General features: G+C 46.0%; 1 protein-coding gene and 1 long non-coding RNA gene across 14 annotated transcripts in view; one reads left to right on the forward strand and one right to left on the reverse strand.

Annotated features, from left to right (window-relative positions):
* LOC118215022 overlaps positions 1-6,999 on the reverse strand; it is a 12,926-nt gene extending 5,927 nt beyond the window's left edge. Inside the window, exons 1-2 of the long non-coding RNA XR_004762751.1 lie at positions 6,890-6,999; positions 5,860-5,933 (exon numbers count right to left, since the gene is read on the reverse strand). This is a non-coding gene — a long non-coding RNA (uncharacterized LOC118215022). The remainder of the gene's footprint in view (positions 1-5,859; positions 5,934-6,889) is intronic.
* Positions 1-12,409, forward strand: part of LOC118215021 (tight junction protein ZO-1-like) — a 116,527-nt gene that overhangs the window by 34,183 nt on the left and 69,935 nt on the right. The gene's annotated exons all lie outside the window — the stretch shown is intronic.

Below are 12,409 nucleotides of genomic sequence, written 5' to 3' on the forward strand. Positions count from 1 at the left end.
AATCTGGAAGCACAAACTGAAAATTTAAACTGACCGAATAAGATGTTTTAAAGCCATTTTAAGTTGATCAGGGCAGTTAGTTATACTGAATACTTCCATTTCTTTTGGTTGTTTAAGATTGTATTATTATGTAAATACAATTCTAAAATATGAGGCTGTTGTATTGTAGCTTACATAAGCTTGTGATGAACAGAAATGCTGAGAGCCCACAAGTAATTAGCTCTTACATAAATTATACACTTGAACATGGTGTATTTTATGATGACAAATTGCTTTCTGCTTCGAGCATTAACATTTCTTTGTTATTGTTGTCTAATATCTATCTATCTATTCCTTATGTGTATGCATGGACTGGCGATTCTTGTGGTCATTTACCTAGCTGTGTGTATCATAAATCTCTGCCCACAAGTATAGAGACTTTTGACTGAATACAGTGTGTTGCCCTTGGGTGTGTCCTTTTCTGATATGAGTATTCATCCATTTCCACCTTGCAATGATCGCCTGTTTCAGGAATAACCTGGGTTCTTTGTCGGAAATCTGTAAGGAATATAACTGTTTTTACAAAAAAATCTATTGTCTTTTTAATGTCCTTGCGTTCCCCTTTCGAGAATGTGTCATTCCTCTCATCATAACACATTTTCAAAGGACATATGTGAGGATATGTCAGAGCTGTTTCTGTAGTGGACGGGTTTACAGTACTGATACTGTAAGTGAAGTGTCAAAAACCAGTCATTGCCATATAATGGCTCTTTTGTGTACCCCAGCCCTGACAAAGAGCGCCTTTATTCTACAGTACGTGTACCTGTCCACATTCTAATGCAACAGCTACTACACCTCATTCATGCAAATTCCTTCATTTCCCTGAACAAACACAACAGAAGTGACTGAGCACTCCAAAAAGACTATTTTAATCATTAAATCATCATCCGAAACTGGTTAATTTTTGAAGGGCATTTTGGAGAAATGAAAAGATTAGCTCTAGTTTGCATTTCTCACACAATCGATATTCCCCAGAGGGTCATTTGTATCTCCATATAGACAGTAGATGCGTTCCTTTCCTGGACATAAACGGTGAAAGATAAAACCGGAAGCAAGAGCAAGGAAACATGAATCCCTGTCCTTGGCCAGAGGAAATGTTCTGTGGCTAGGAGTCCAGGAAAAATATGTATGCAAATTATTATTAGTTCGTCTTAGTCCATCCTCATTTACAGCTGAAAGTGAGAAATGTTTCAGCAAATGTTTAGTCAAAATGTACAGCCGTTTGACGAAAAAAAAAAAGAAGTTTTTTCCTCATTCTTTCAAATTTGCACATTGATTGAGATGAGATCCGGGGACTGAAACTATTATTAGAGCTTGACTGTTATAATGGCTGTGTGTGTGTGTATGTATGCGTGTGCGTGTATGTGTATGTATGCATGTGTGTGTGCGTGTCCATGCACGTGCATTTGTGTATGTGTGTGTGTGTGTGTGTGTGTGTGTGTGTATCTGTGTGCGTGTGTGTGTGCGTGTCCATGCACGTGGATATGCGCGTGTCCGCATGTCTGCGTGTGTGTGCGTGCGTGTGTGTGTGTGTGTGTGTGTGTGTGTGTGTGTGTATGTGTGTGTGTGTGTGTGGCACCCCGAGCATACAAGGTCACATGCATATTGCCACGTTAAACGTACTATATAGAAACACAGAGATTTCTTTTGAGAGATTTTCTCAGCACGTACTCTTTTTCTCCAACCAGGAGGGTTGAGGGTGAAGTGGGGAGTGACCAGCTCTTCCACACTGTCACGACAAGTCATGACTCACGGCCAGACCCCTGAAGAACACTGTGGGCCCGAGGCAATAGCCAAAAACGCCGTCGCGTCGTGTGACCTCCCTCTGAGCCCTTTTGCGTGCGTACGGTGACACACACAGCCTGCTGGGCGATGACTCTAACATTCTGCCGCATTAGCATACCCTTTACCCCAGTCCCCGTCTCCTTCGCTCTCCTGCCGCACTTCCGGGGCTCACCCGATCGCGTGGGCCTTCACGTCCTGGCGTGACGTGGCGCTGCGGAGACCGGCTGCCTCATTTGCATACGGCGCAGGGCCGCAGAGCCTGTGTTTGAGCGTGCGGCCGCCGCGGCGGGATGACGCTAAGCCGTCTCCCTGCGGGCTCGACCGTTCGATGCTCTCTCCCCCCAGCGCGGAATCTGCGTGTTAAGCACGTCCTGCCGGCAGCTCCACATCGTCTCTCACGTCCGTGCTGTCATTGAGGCCTCTGCCCAGCAGAGTATACTGCGGGCCGGGCTGCCCTGCCACGCGCTGATGGGAACGGCAGAGACGGCACTTCCTGCGGGAGGCAGGCCCTTCATCCTTGCCGCAGGTGATGTCACCGCGCAGACGGTGCCTGCTCGGAGGGCAGCGCGAGGAAGCGATGAAAAAATCATGCTGAATGCAGATGAATTCGGGTCTGTCGAAGCGCAGGTAACGAGGCCAAAGGAAAAGTATGAAATATGCATGTTTCCCCAGCACGGGCTTATGAGCAGAATCAGTGTTACTTTTCACAGTGATTTAACTTCTGCTGTTCTCACAGGTGTAATGAATATTTCATCTGCTATTCAATTTGTCGGAACACAACCGTAGACTTACTGTATATCTGCGGTGTCGTATATCAATGGTGTTTTTGTGTATTAGATTCAGATTTTTACAGTAAGTAACAGGTTCCAGGTTATCTCTGCACCTCAGGTACGTAGGTCTTATTTTCAATCAGCAAACCCATCTCCAGTCTTAGCATTGTAAATGATCCATGCTCAGTGATCAAGACAGGAAGCTATATACGCCCGGTTCCAGTCACAGAAGTTGTGATTGTGAAGAGTGAGCCTCTACACTTGTGCATCTGTGGTATGTCTGCCTAGTCTGCGCCCAAGTCAGCATCCACATCTGTGAATGTGACCGTGACTGCATCTGCATCTGTGAATGTGACTGCAACTTTGACTGCAGCTAGGTATTTCTGAGCAACACCAGCTCCACCAGAAAGCGGTGTGTAATCCTGCTTCATTCTGGTGCCCCTCCCCCCCACCCCTCCATTTCCTCTGGCTTAAAGTGGGTTTTTGGGAAGGGCCTTTACTGCTGAGTTCATCAGCCTGTTCCTTTGACCGCAGAGCCGGCCGACAGCCCGCTCAGACCCTTTTTCTCTTTCCAGGGGACAAATGTGCTAAAACAGCACTCTGTAATCACGGGCATTAGGGGCCCTTGTGTGGGGCATTAGCCGGGAGAATTGACCGGTGGGACGGTATAAAGACGAGCCTGACACTGGACACCAAAGCTGATGGAGCTTCGCCCCGCCAGTGGCAAGCTTCGGGGATTATAGGTTTTTTTCCCCCCCACATCACTGACAAGCAAGTGCTCTCCATGTAGATATTTATGATGTTGTGGAAGGCAGGATCTATTCATATTGGATCTGAGCAATTTGAGAGTGCAGTTTTACCCTCAGTTAACTCAGTCCCAGCTTCTGTGGAGATTCTCCACCTAATTTATACAGACCCGTAAGCTTTGGCGTGTTGTCGCCTTTATTTATTTTTTGAACGACACGCATGCCTTGTTTGCACATGCTCAGAAGCACAGATCATTAGCAGAGAGATCACTCTCTACTGTTTGTGCACATTGAGTGCTCTTTAACAGGGTCAATGTGAGCTCTGCATTGACAGAGCACCCCCCCCCCCCCCAGTCCAGTTTGATTTGGTTTCAGGGCCCTGTTGTTTTTTTCTAAATGCAGTGATAGCAGATCTCGATAGCCCATCTTTGACATCATCAGACTGCTGTTACTGGTCCTCTGCTTTTAATCATATTCTCTCCCCTTGTGTCTATGCCCATCAATCAAATCTCTGCACATTACCTCTCAAGCAGTTTCAAATGGGATGTAATTCAATTTGTTTTCCACAATTATGTTTATTTCCCCACAAGCAGCAGTCCTGAACCTCTCCTCAGGTTGTTCCATCCCCCTGAAGTGTTCAGCAGCCTTGTAGTTATTTCACACGCACACACACACACACACATACGCGCACACACACATGCACACACACACACACACACACGCACATTCACTTGTACCCACGTACACACATACAACACATGGGCACACACACAAGTATGCATGCTTTTTCATGAATTATCTTGTTATCTGTAGAGCTTCATCATCTGTGAATGGGTCAGAGACTAGCAGTGCCATGGAAGGAACCAATAAATCAGAGACTGAAAGCGCGGGGAGAAGAAATGTCCCATTTCCAGGCACCCTGGGGATTCCCCTGTCCCTGCCGGAGCACGGTTCGTTGTGTGCGTGGACCGGCGTCCTTGCTGGCTGTAAAAAAAAACACTCCGTTCGAACGGAGGCTGCGGTAAACGCCGCTTGCCGTGTCGTTCTGCCGGAGCACCGCGCGGCCGCGACAGTTCGGTGACGGGCGCGCGGCCCAATCCGCTGAGCGGGCGCTTTTTCCTGTGCAGTGCATTCCGCTGTAATTACTCACTCTCGGGGCGGACCGGCGTAATGGACACACGCCGCCACTCCCCAATCTCCGCGCGGGGTTGCGCTGACTTTCATCCAAGCCTCCCTCTGCATCCTCGGGTCTATTTTTAAAACGTACAGAGGGAGGCCGTGAGGGCACCACTGTGGGTGTAACTGCACTGTGATGTCTGAATAGATGTACCAAACCGTACGCTCATGGCCTTGGTCGGCGTGCACAGCACTGCATGCGCGACCAGCATAAATAAACACGGTATAAATCTCTCCTTAGGACAGTGAGTATGCGGCTGGTCACATGATTTCATGATGATGTCATGGAGTGATGTAATGGATTTATGTATGAATGTGTGAACTGGACCCGGGGATGTTTTATCTAAGTCTTCTTAATTCAGACCATCTTTACTGTTTTTGGCAGGAGGCTTAGCAATCATTTCTCCTTATCAGTCTGCATAGTAACAGATGTTGCTTTATCTTAATTGACGGATTTTTTCTTTTTTCTTCCCCTCTGCTCAGGCCTTTAACCATTTGAGTTTATATTAGATTTCTGATTAATTCAATGCATTCTGAGAGGCATAACAATTTGCTGTCTACACAGGACTGTTTTTTGCATACTTCCTTTTCTCTTTGGATAGATTTTATTTTCTTGTGAGTCATTCAGCTAACTTGTTAATGAAAGCGGTACATTTTCATTAACGCGTGAGCTGTGAGCATTCTTTTAGTTTTGATGTTGCAAAGATTTCAAGTTGGGGAGAAACAGAGAAGCTGTTCGTGTGAGCCCTGGCACAGCCGAGGAGAGGAAACAGACGAGCTCGCAGATAACGAGGCTCTGTTTGGATAGTCTCGGTCAGAGTGACCAGTGGCTCCGAGGGTCGCCGCCATTGTTAGCTGTTCTTAGAAGTTCTCCGAAGGTTGCATGCGTGTTTTTTTTCACGGTTCTATTCGAGGCTTTGCCAGCTGTTATTGGTGACAGGAAGTGGTCACCTGAAGGAACGGGCAAACGTGTGTGTCCACATGTTGCGTGCTCTCCGTTCACTCTTTTGTTCCGTATGAGCTCTTTTACCGAGCAGTTTTATTTGGGACTGACAGAACAGTCCAACTGCATGACCCCATTCATCTTCCCATTGCATAATGCTGTGTCTGGGTTTATAGTACTGTATCTCGTTAACAGAGCCAAAAAAAAAACCCCTTTGGGCTATCGGTTCCCTTTGGAGCAGCGTGGAAAGCATTGAGCGTTTGAGAGGTGGTTTCTTCTGATGCTCCTCAGTGTCCTACCATCAGATGACCTTGACCCCACACCCCCCCTCCCCAAGTTGGCAGACACACCTCCATCGACCCCTCCCCAAACCACCCCACCCCCTTCCCTCCAGCCTCACCTACTCAGGGTCTCCTGTCTTCAGCTTCATTAGCAGCTTTGTGACGGTACTTCACCTACGTGTCACTGATTAGTCTGGAAGAAGACAGAGTAATATCAGGGGCACATTCGTGTGATGAAAACATGGTGCAAATTAAAGAACAACCATTTGCGGTTTGCAGTGACATGCTTCTGCCACCGAGGTCTATTTCAAGCAGTGAGCATGTCACATTTTCCACTTCATCCTGTCACATTCTTGCTTTCGGTGGCACAGCTACGGTGATACCAAAATGTTTGTTTCTGAACCGACTCTGAAGGCATTTTCCCCCCTTTGTTTAAATTACTCAAAGTAAACAAATATGACCGGTGTTCAACATGAAAAACAGCTTCACAGCATGGTTGCCGTGAAGGTTATCTTGAAATAGAACTCACACGGCCATTAGAAAGGTCAGAAATGTCAGCTTTATTTATTCTCAGCTTGTATATTAACCACTTTTCTGACTTCTCCCTTTTTTATACCGCTAACTGGCTCTGCATGCCGATCTCAAGTGTTTCCTGTTCCCGCTCTTTCTTGTGGAACCCTTGAGAAGCTGGCAGACGTGATGAGGCCAGGGGGTGAATTCGGCCGTGCTGCTTGTGGGCGTGGTGGCGGCTGGCCGCCCTTTCGGAGCTCAGCGAGGAACCCCAGGCAGGGAGCGGTTCCTTTTCCGTTGGCTTAGCCTGGTCTAACGACCGCGTCGCAGGCCTCCTTCGCTCCGTCGGCGGTTTTGTCTGTGCTGGCACACAGCTGGCAATCAAAGGTATCCTTGGCCGTGCCAATATTTAACTTTCAGCACAGACTGCAGTGAAGACTGTCGTGCAGGCATTTGCACGCGGCAGTGTGTCTACTTTAACACGTGTATGAATATTGCAAAGAAACATTATTGTGTGAAGTGGATGATTGCACGGCACCATTTTTGGACTTTGGTGCAACACATGGAGGCTGGCAATTAATGTGCACGTGTGTGTGTGTGCGTGCGTGTGAGTGTGAAAGCGACACATTAATCACTTACATTTAATCACAGAAGTGCAAGCAGATCTTTTCTCTGACCGTTTCATTTGATAGTCTTGTTTGCGTTGCCTGTTGCAGTTTCGTGCTTCCTGAAGACGCAAAAGCAATGGTGCAGAGATGAGGCTGTTGGGAGCTGGGGAATATTTTTGCCTGTGACCTGCGAGAGGTGGGATTTAGCAGACCCTGGTGGCTTGTCTCTGAACCCTCGGGATCAGCTGTAACCTTTGTGACCCCTCCCCTTCCTTGTGGCGCAGACCTTCTCCTGCCCGTGGCCACACCCCCTTCTTCAAGCCGTTTATTTAGAGAACCCCCCTGTATCTTTCCATAATTCCTGGGAAGCCGCCTTTATCAAGGCAAGAGGCAAGATAAACAGGGAAACGTTTTTTTTTTTTTTAACACACAATTTCAGTCTCTGTGTTGTCATACCATTTGTTTCAAATGTGGGTATCCTTGAGCGTGTACTTTCTACAGCAGCGTTAGCGCTGCCATTGATTTGGTTTGGCCCTGTAACAATAAACTTAAATGGCAGTGGTGATTGTCTGAATCCCCACAAATGTGTCAGTAATTTTCAATGGAATGTGCCCTTTTAAGCAATACAGAGAACAGGCTACATTGTTATCGATCCACAATTCTCATGCCAAGTGTTGTGATCTTTCTGCAGATGGCAACATTAGTGACATTTTCAAAATACATTTCAGTACAAATTCAATAACATATTTTGTGGAATATTTATTTATTTATTTATTTATTTGTTTTTACATTGCAGACCCATTGCAAGCAGCTTAACTAGCGGTTTGGAAATGAGTCAGCCGAATCTTTCAAACGCACATCAGATATTTCCCATTTGCGCATTTCTATTTTTGGAGGCTGCGAAGAAAGCATCGATGTCAGCCGGATTTTGAGCGTGTGTTGTAAAAAATGGGGAAAAAAAGAAAAAGAAAAATGCGCGCCTCTCGTTCCTAATAGGCCTGCACGGTTGCGTGCATGCGTACGTGCATGCTTGCGTGCATGTGTTCCTGGAACTGCGGTTTGCCCTTGGTGCAGACTGCAGATGAGGGGGGGTGGGGGTGGGGGGGGGAGCGGAAATGGCAGCGCAGATCTGGGTCTGTAATCAGAGCCGTCCTGATTAGTGGCTTATCAGCACATTTATGAAGCGCAGCCCCCCCCCCCCCCCCCCCCCGCCCTGCACTGACACGGCTTTCAGCAGCTCTGTGCCGTACCGATGGGCCCTGTCCTGCCTCTTGTTTTTGTTTATTTACACTCTTTTCCAAATCCTGTTTGTGTAATAAAAAAAACCTGCCGTGTGCTCTTAGGACTTCCTTTAAAAAAAAAAAAATACAATTTTTGAATTATTTTTATAATTCTTTTTCTCTCATGTAGCCTAATTTAGGAATTTGGGAATACTGGAGTGCTAAATTTTAGCTGGAGATTAGCTGGAGATTGATCTGTCGGTTATAGGGACAGCGCTGTTATCTTGCGCTGAGCTGGTTGTGTTTGTCACCATCTTGATGGACATTCTGAGCCTTAGAACTGACAGCAGCAAATGCAGCGAAGATGAGAAACACACCCCAGATTTCATGGCCCTCTCGTTTCATACAAACCTGATATTTACGTACCCTGTATTAAATATCTTTTTGTAAGTACTGTGGTTTTCAACAGGAAAAAGAAGACCAGAAACTTTATGAGTGCAAGAAAAGTGGTTCCCTGGCCTTGATACAGTCCCAGAGACTGTTAAAAACGGCTGAGAGAACATTCATTCGGGCCATGTAAAATTCGCTGATGTAAAATGTTATCGCGTTTGACGTACTTACATTTTTTAAAGGGTGTAGATTTGCACATATGGCGTTGGGTGTGGAAGATGAATTTTGCATTCAGCTTCGAAGCTTACTCTGAATTAAGAGTTGGTGCATAGTAATATACATGTATCTCATAGCAGAGTCTGCAGTTTTCATTCTAGCCAGGTACTCCACAACTATTTCAACTGACCATTGACTAACCCTGCCACAATTATTATTCATTTAAAAAGAGCTGGAAAATTTGTTGGATTGCAGACCTCCAGGTCAGCTTATACTCATATAGAAATATACTGAAGTGGCAAAGAAGCCCGAACACAAAAGCTCAAGTAGACCAGGGTACTACAGGTAGATGGAGGAATACATTTGAAGCACATTTCTAAAAGATGAGTATCAGCCCTTCAGTCTTCACAGCCAGCCTAAGCTTCCCTGGGAAACTGCCATCTCAAAATAGCAACGGGCTTCACAAGCCCCAAAATGTCTGGAGCCACGATGAGCTGTCAATCACAAGCTTGTTTGAACCAATTTAAATACTTTATTGCAAACAATAAAACACCATGATTGCCCAATCAGAGAGTCACTGATAACAAATGATACCTCCCCCTATTTCAGAGTTCGCAAACCCAGCCAGTTCCTTTCTGTCGGCATTTCTGTCATCCATTTTAATTCTTATTCCGAGGCTGTCTCCTTTCTCATTTGTAAGATAAGAGAAACAGATTGAAGTGGGGAATCTGCCTGCGTGTGCATGCTGAAAGCTAGTGTAGTGATGGGGAAGCTGTCGTGTTATCAGTCACTCTCTGATTGGGCCAGACCCCCTCCCCCCCCCGCCCCTCCCATGACTCCTCCCGCTGGCTCTCTTGCCCACATATGGAGTTACGCAGGGATATCTTTAAAATCCTGTCCAGTAACACCCCTTATCCCCCGCTCCCCCACACCCCCCCCCCCCATCCTACCGCCATCCTCCCCTCTGACTGCAGCTGTATCCCTCCAGTAATAATGGGAGGAACACCCCTCCTGCCTGGTCCCTTCCTGATCCGCCCCGAAAGCCCCCTTTCACACCCGCTCTCTGAACAGCACTCCTCTCTGTCCTCCTTAGAATATCAAAAACTCCTCATCATCCTTTCCCTTTAAACAGTTCAGAGCTTTTAGTTGGGTTGCATTGTGCAGTGCATTTCTGCAGCAGTGGATTAACTGAAAACCTTTTTAGGTACAATGCATACGTTCTTTTTTTATCCCCTCCATAGATTATCCTGCCTAGTGCTACTGAACATTAGCGAAAGTAAAGCCATGTTGCTTACTGCACACAGTAATATGCTGAAACGCAACTAACCACACACAACGTCATAGCTGCAGCATCTTCTGATGTCTTAAAAAAAATTCATTTTAAGCATTTAAGGCCCTTGGTCTCCACATTTTGAAGCTCTATAAATCTGTAGAAATATCCCCTCAGAGAGGCCAGGAATGTAGTGTCAGTAGGTTAACAGTGGATTTAGTCCCCTTCCGGAGCGTGTGATAATCTGAGTCCAAGGATTGCCTTTGTCTACATGATCTACTGCATATCTGCTTCTGCTGTGGTTTCTCAGATTGCCAGTCAACAATTCATCAGCAGTCGTGACTGCGTGCAGAGGAATCGCCCTCCCCCTTGGGCAGCGGAACACAACCTTGCCATCTCCCAAAAGAATCTGCCCTATTACCAAGATATTTGTTTGGAGCCTTTCAGGAAATAACAGGGCGGGTTTTTTTTCTCTCTTTTTTTTATGATGATATATCTGCAGAGAGCGCTTCCAAAAAGCCGTCTCCCGTAAAGCACCGGCCTTTCCTGCTTCAGCACTCTGCGGCGAAATTCTGCTGAACGGTGCAGCGCGCCGGGGCTGCGCGCGGGGCGGCCGCAGGTGATGCATGGCTGGGGCTGGGGGGGGGGAGACGCAGAGGTGCCGCTGCTCAGAGAGACAGATGTCAGGGAGAGGGTAGCCCGGGCCTGACACACTCCCCCCCAGGCCCGTGAAGAGCGGAGCTCGTCCGAGTGAAGCGTTCTGTCAGGGCCTAGCTCTCCGTCTCACACTCTTTCAAGCTTACTCTCCTCTCCCTGCCCCCTCCCATCTATCTCTCTCTCTCTCTCCCGACCCCCCCTCTCTCCCTATCTCTCTCTCTTTCTCTCACTCCCTCACCCCCCTCTATACCAAGGCAGTTTGTGGAAAGGCTCCCACACACAATACTGCAGTTTACTTGCATAAATGTTAGAGGGGTTATTGCCTTCACAGCAAATTAATAAAAACACACATACATACTGACACATAGGCACACACACACACATACATACATAGACACACAGACACACCCACACATTCACACCCAGACACACACACACACACTCACATGTATATGCATTTCCTCCAGTAAGTATTGAGGTCTGTGAATACTGAATATTTCAAAACATGTTCCTTGATGTTGTGTTGTTTCAACTGGTTGGTGGTGTTTTCACTTTTCACAGAGGATGGGAGAAATGGTTGTGCCAAGTGCAGGTTTTGAATAATTGAAGGGCAATCCTTTCCCACTTCCCCCGGAAGCCCTGGAAGAACAAAGGCCCTGGGCCCATTGTCATGACCATTCCATATTTATTACAATAAATAAATAAAATTGTCCATAAAAAACAAACAAAAAAAGACACACAAAGACTTAATTTGGCTCTCTTCATTGAGCTTTAAAAATATCCCTACGGCAGAAAGGTCACATTGTTCTTCATGCAATCTGTGCTGCAGTTTTCTTTATAGATTCAATAAATTATATTCAGGGATTAACAAAGACATGCTTGTACTTTCTACTTTCTCCTCCTCATTGTAAAGAAGATGAAGCTGGAACTGTTTGGTATTTGGCACATAAGCAAATATTACAAAGTTATGTATGAAGTTAGCATCATATAAAGGCATTGTTTATGTTGTGAATAAGTTTTGAGTACTTTAATATGCTGTTCCGTGATGCAAGGTTTATACAAGTTTATTACGTGTAGGGGATGTACGATACTGTAGTGAGGAGCTTTGGAGCATACTTCTCACTGAGTGGGAACCTGTGTAATACAGGGGACATCATATTCACCCGTAAGTCATCTGGATGAAATTGCATCATACTAGTGATGATTCAGGACTGCAGCTGTGGTCAGTATCTTTGGTATGAACAACTGTGGATTAAATAGTTTGTGGAGTGCAGCAGAGTGGAGAGAAACCAAGTTTTTGGCCGATCTGCAGTTCGATGCCTGGCAAAATAAAAGGATTTGCTCTGCACACTGTATTAACCAAAGGAAGGACACAGAGTGCGAGAACATGTTAGCAAACACTTCCAGTCTCCCAATCTCCAAATGTCTGTTTTACAGATAGAAAAAAGGTCCTGCTTTAGCAATAGAAAAAAAGCTCTGCTTTAATTCCTCAGATCTGACTAAAAACATATTACTTCGCTATTAAGAAAGTATGTAATCAGTGCCATTGCGAATTACCAGTGTAGAAAGCAGAGAGAACATTATTAGCAGTAAAATAATACATTCTTTGTCACCTTCTGACATTTTCCAAAGGGATGTTAATCTTAATTGTTTGCGGCCTTTATGACAAATTTCTTCTAATCGGGTGTGCCCTTCCCGTTTTCCCTGAAAAGACTGAATCATTCTGTTTCAAAATGCAGCACATCAGGGGAATGCGTACGCCCTTTCAGCCAAATGCACAAGTACTTGTTTCCTCACA

Source organism: Anguilla anguilla, chromosome 16, assembly GCF_013347855.1.
Source record: "Anguilla anguilla isolate fAngAng1 chromosome 16, fAngAng1.pri, whole genome shotgun sequence".
NCBI classification, from domain to species: Eukaryota; Metazoa; Chordata; class Actinopteri; order Anguilliformes; family Anguillidae; genus Anguilla; species Anguilla anguilla.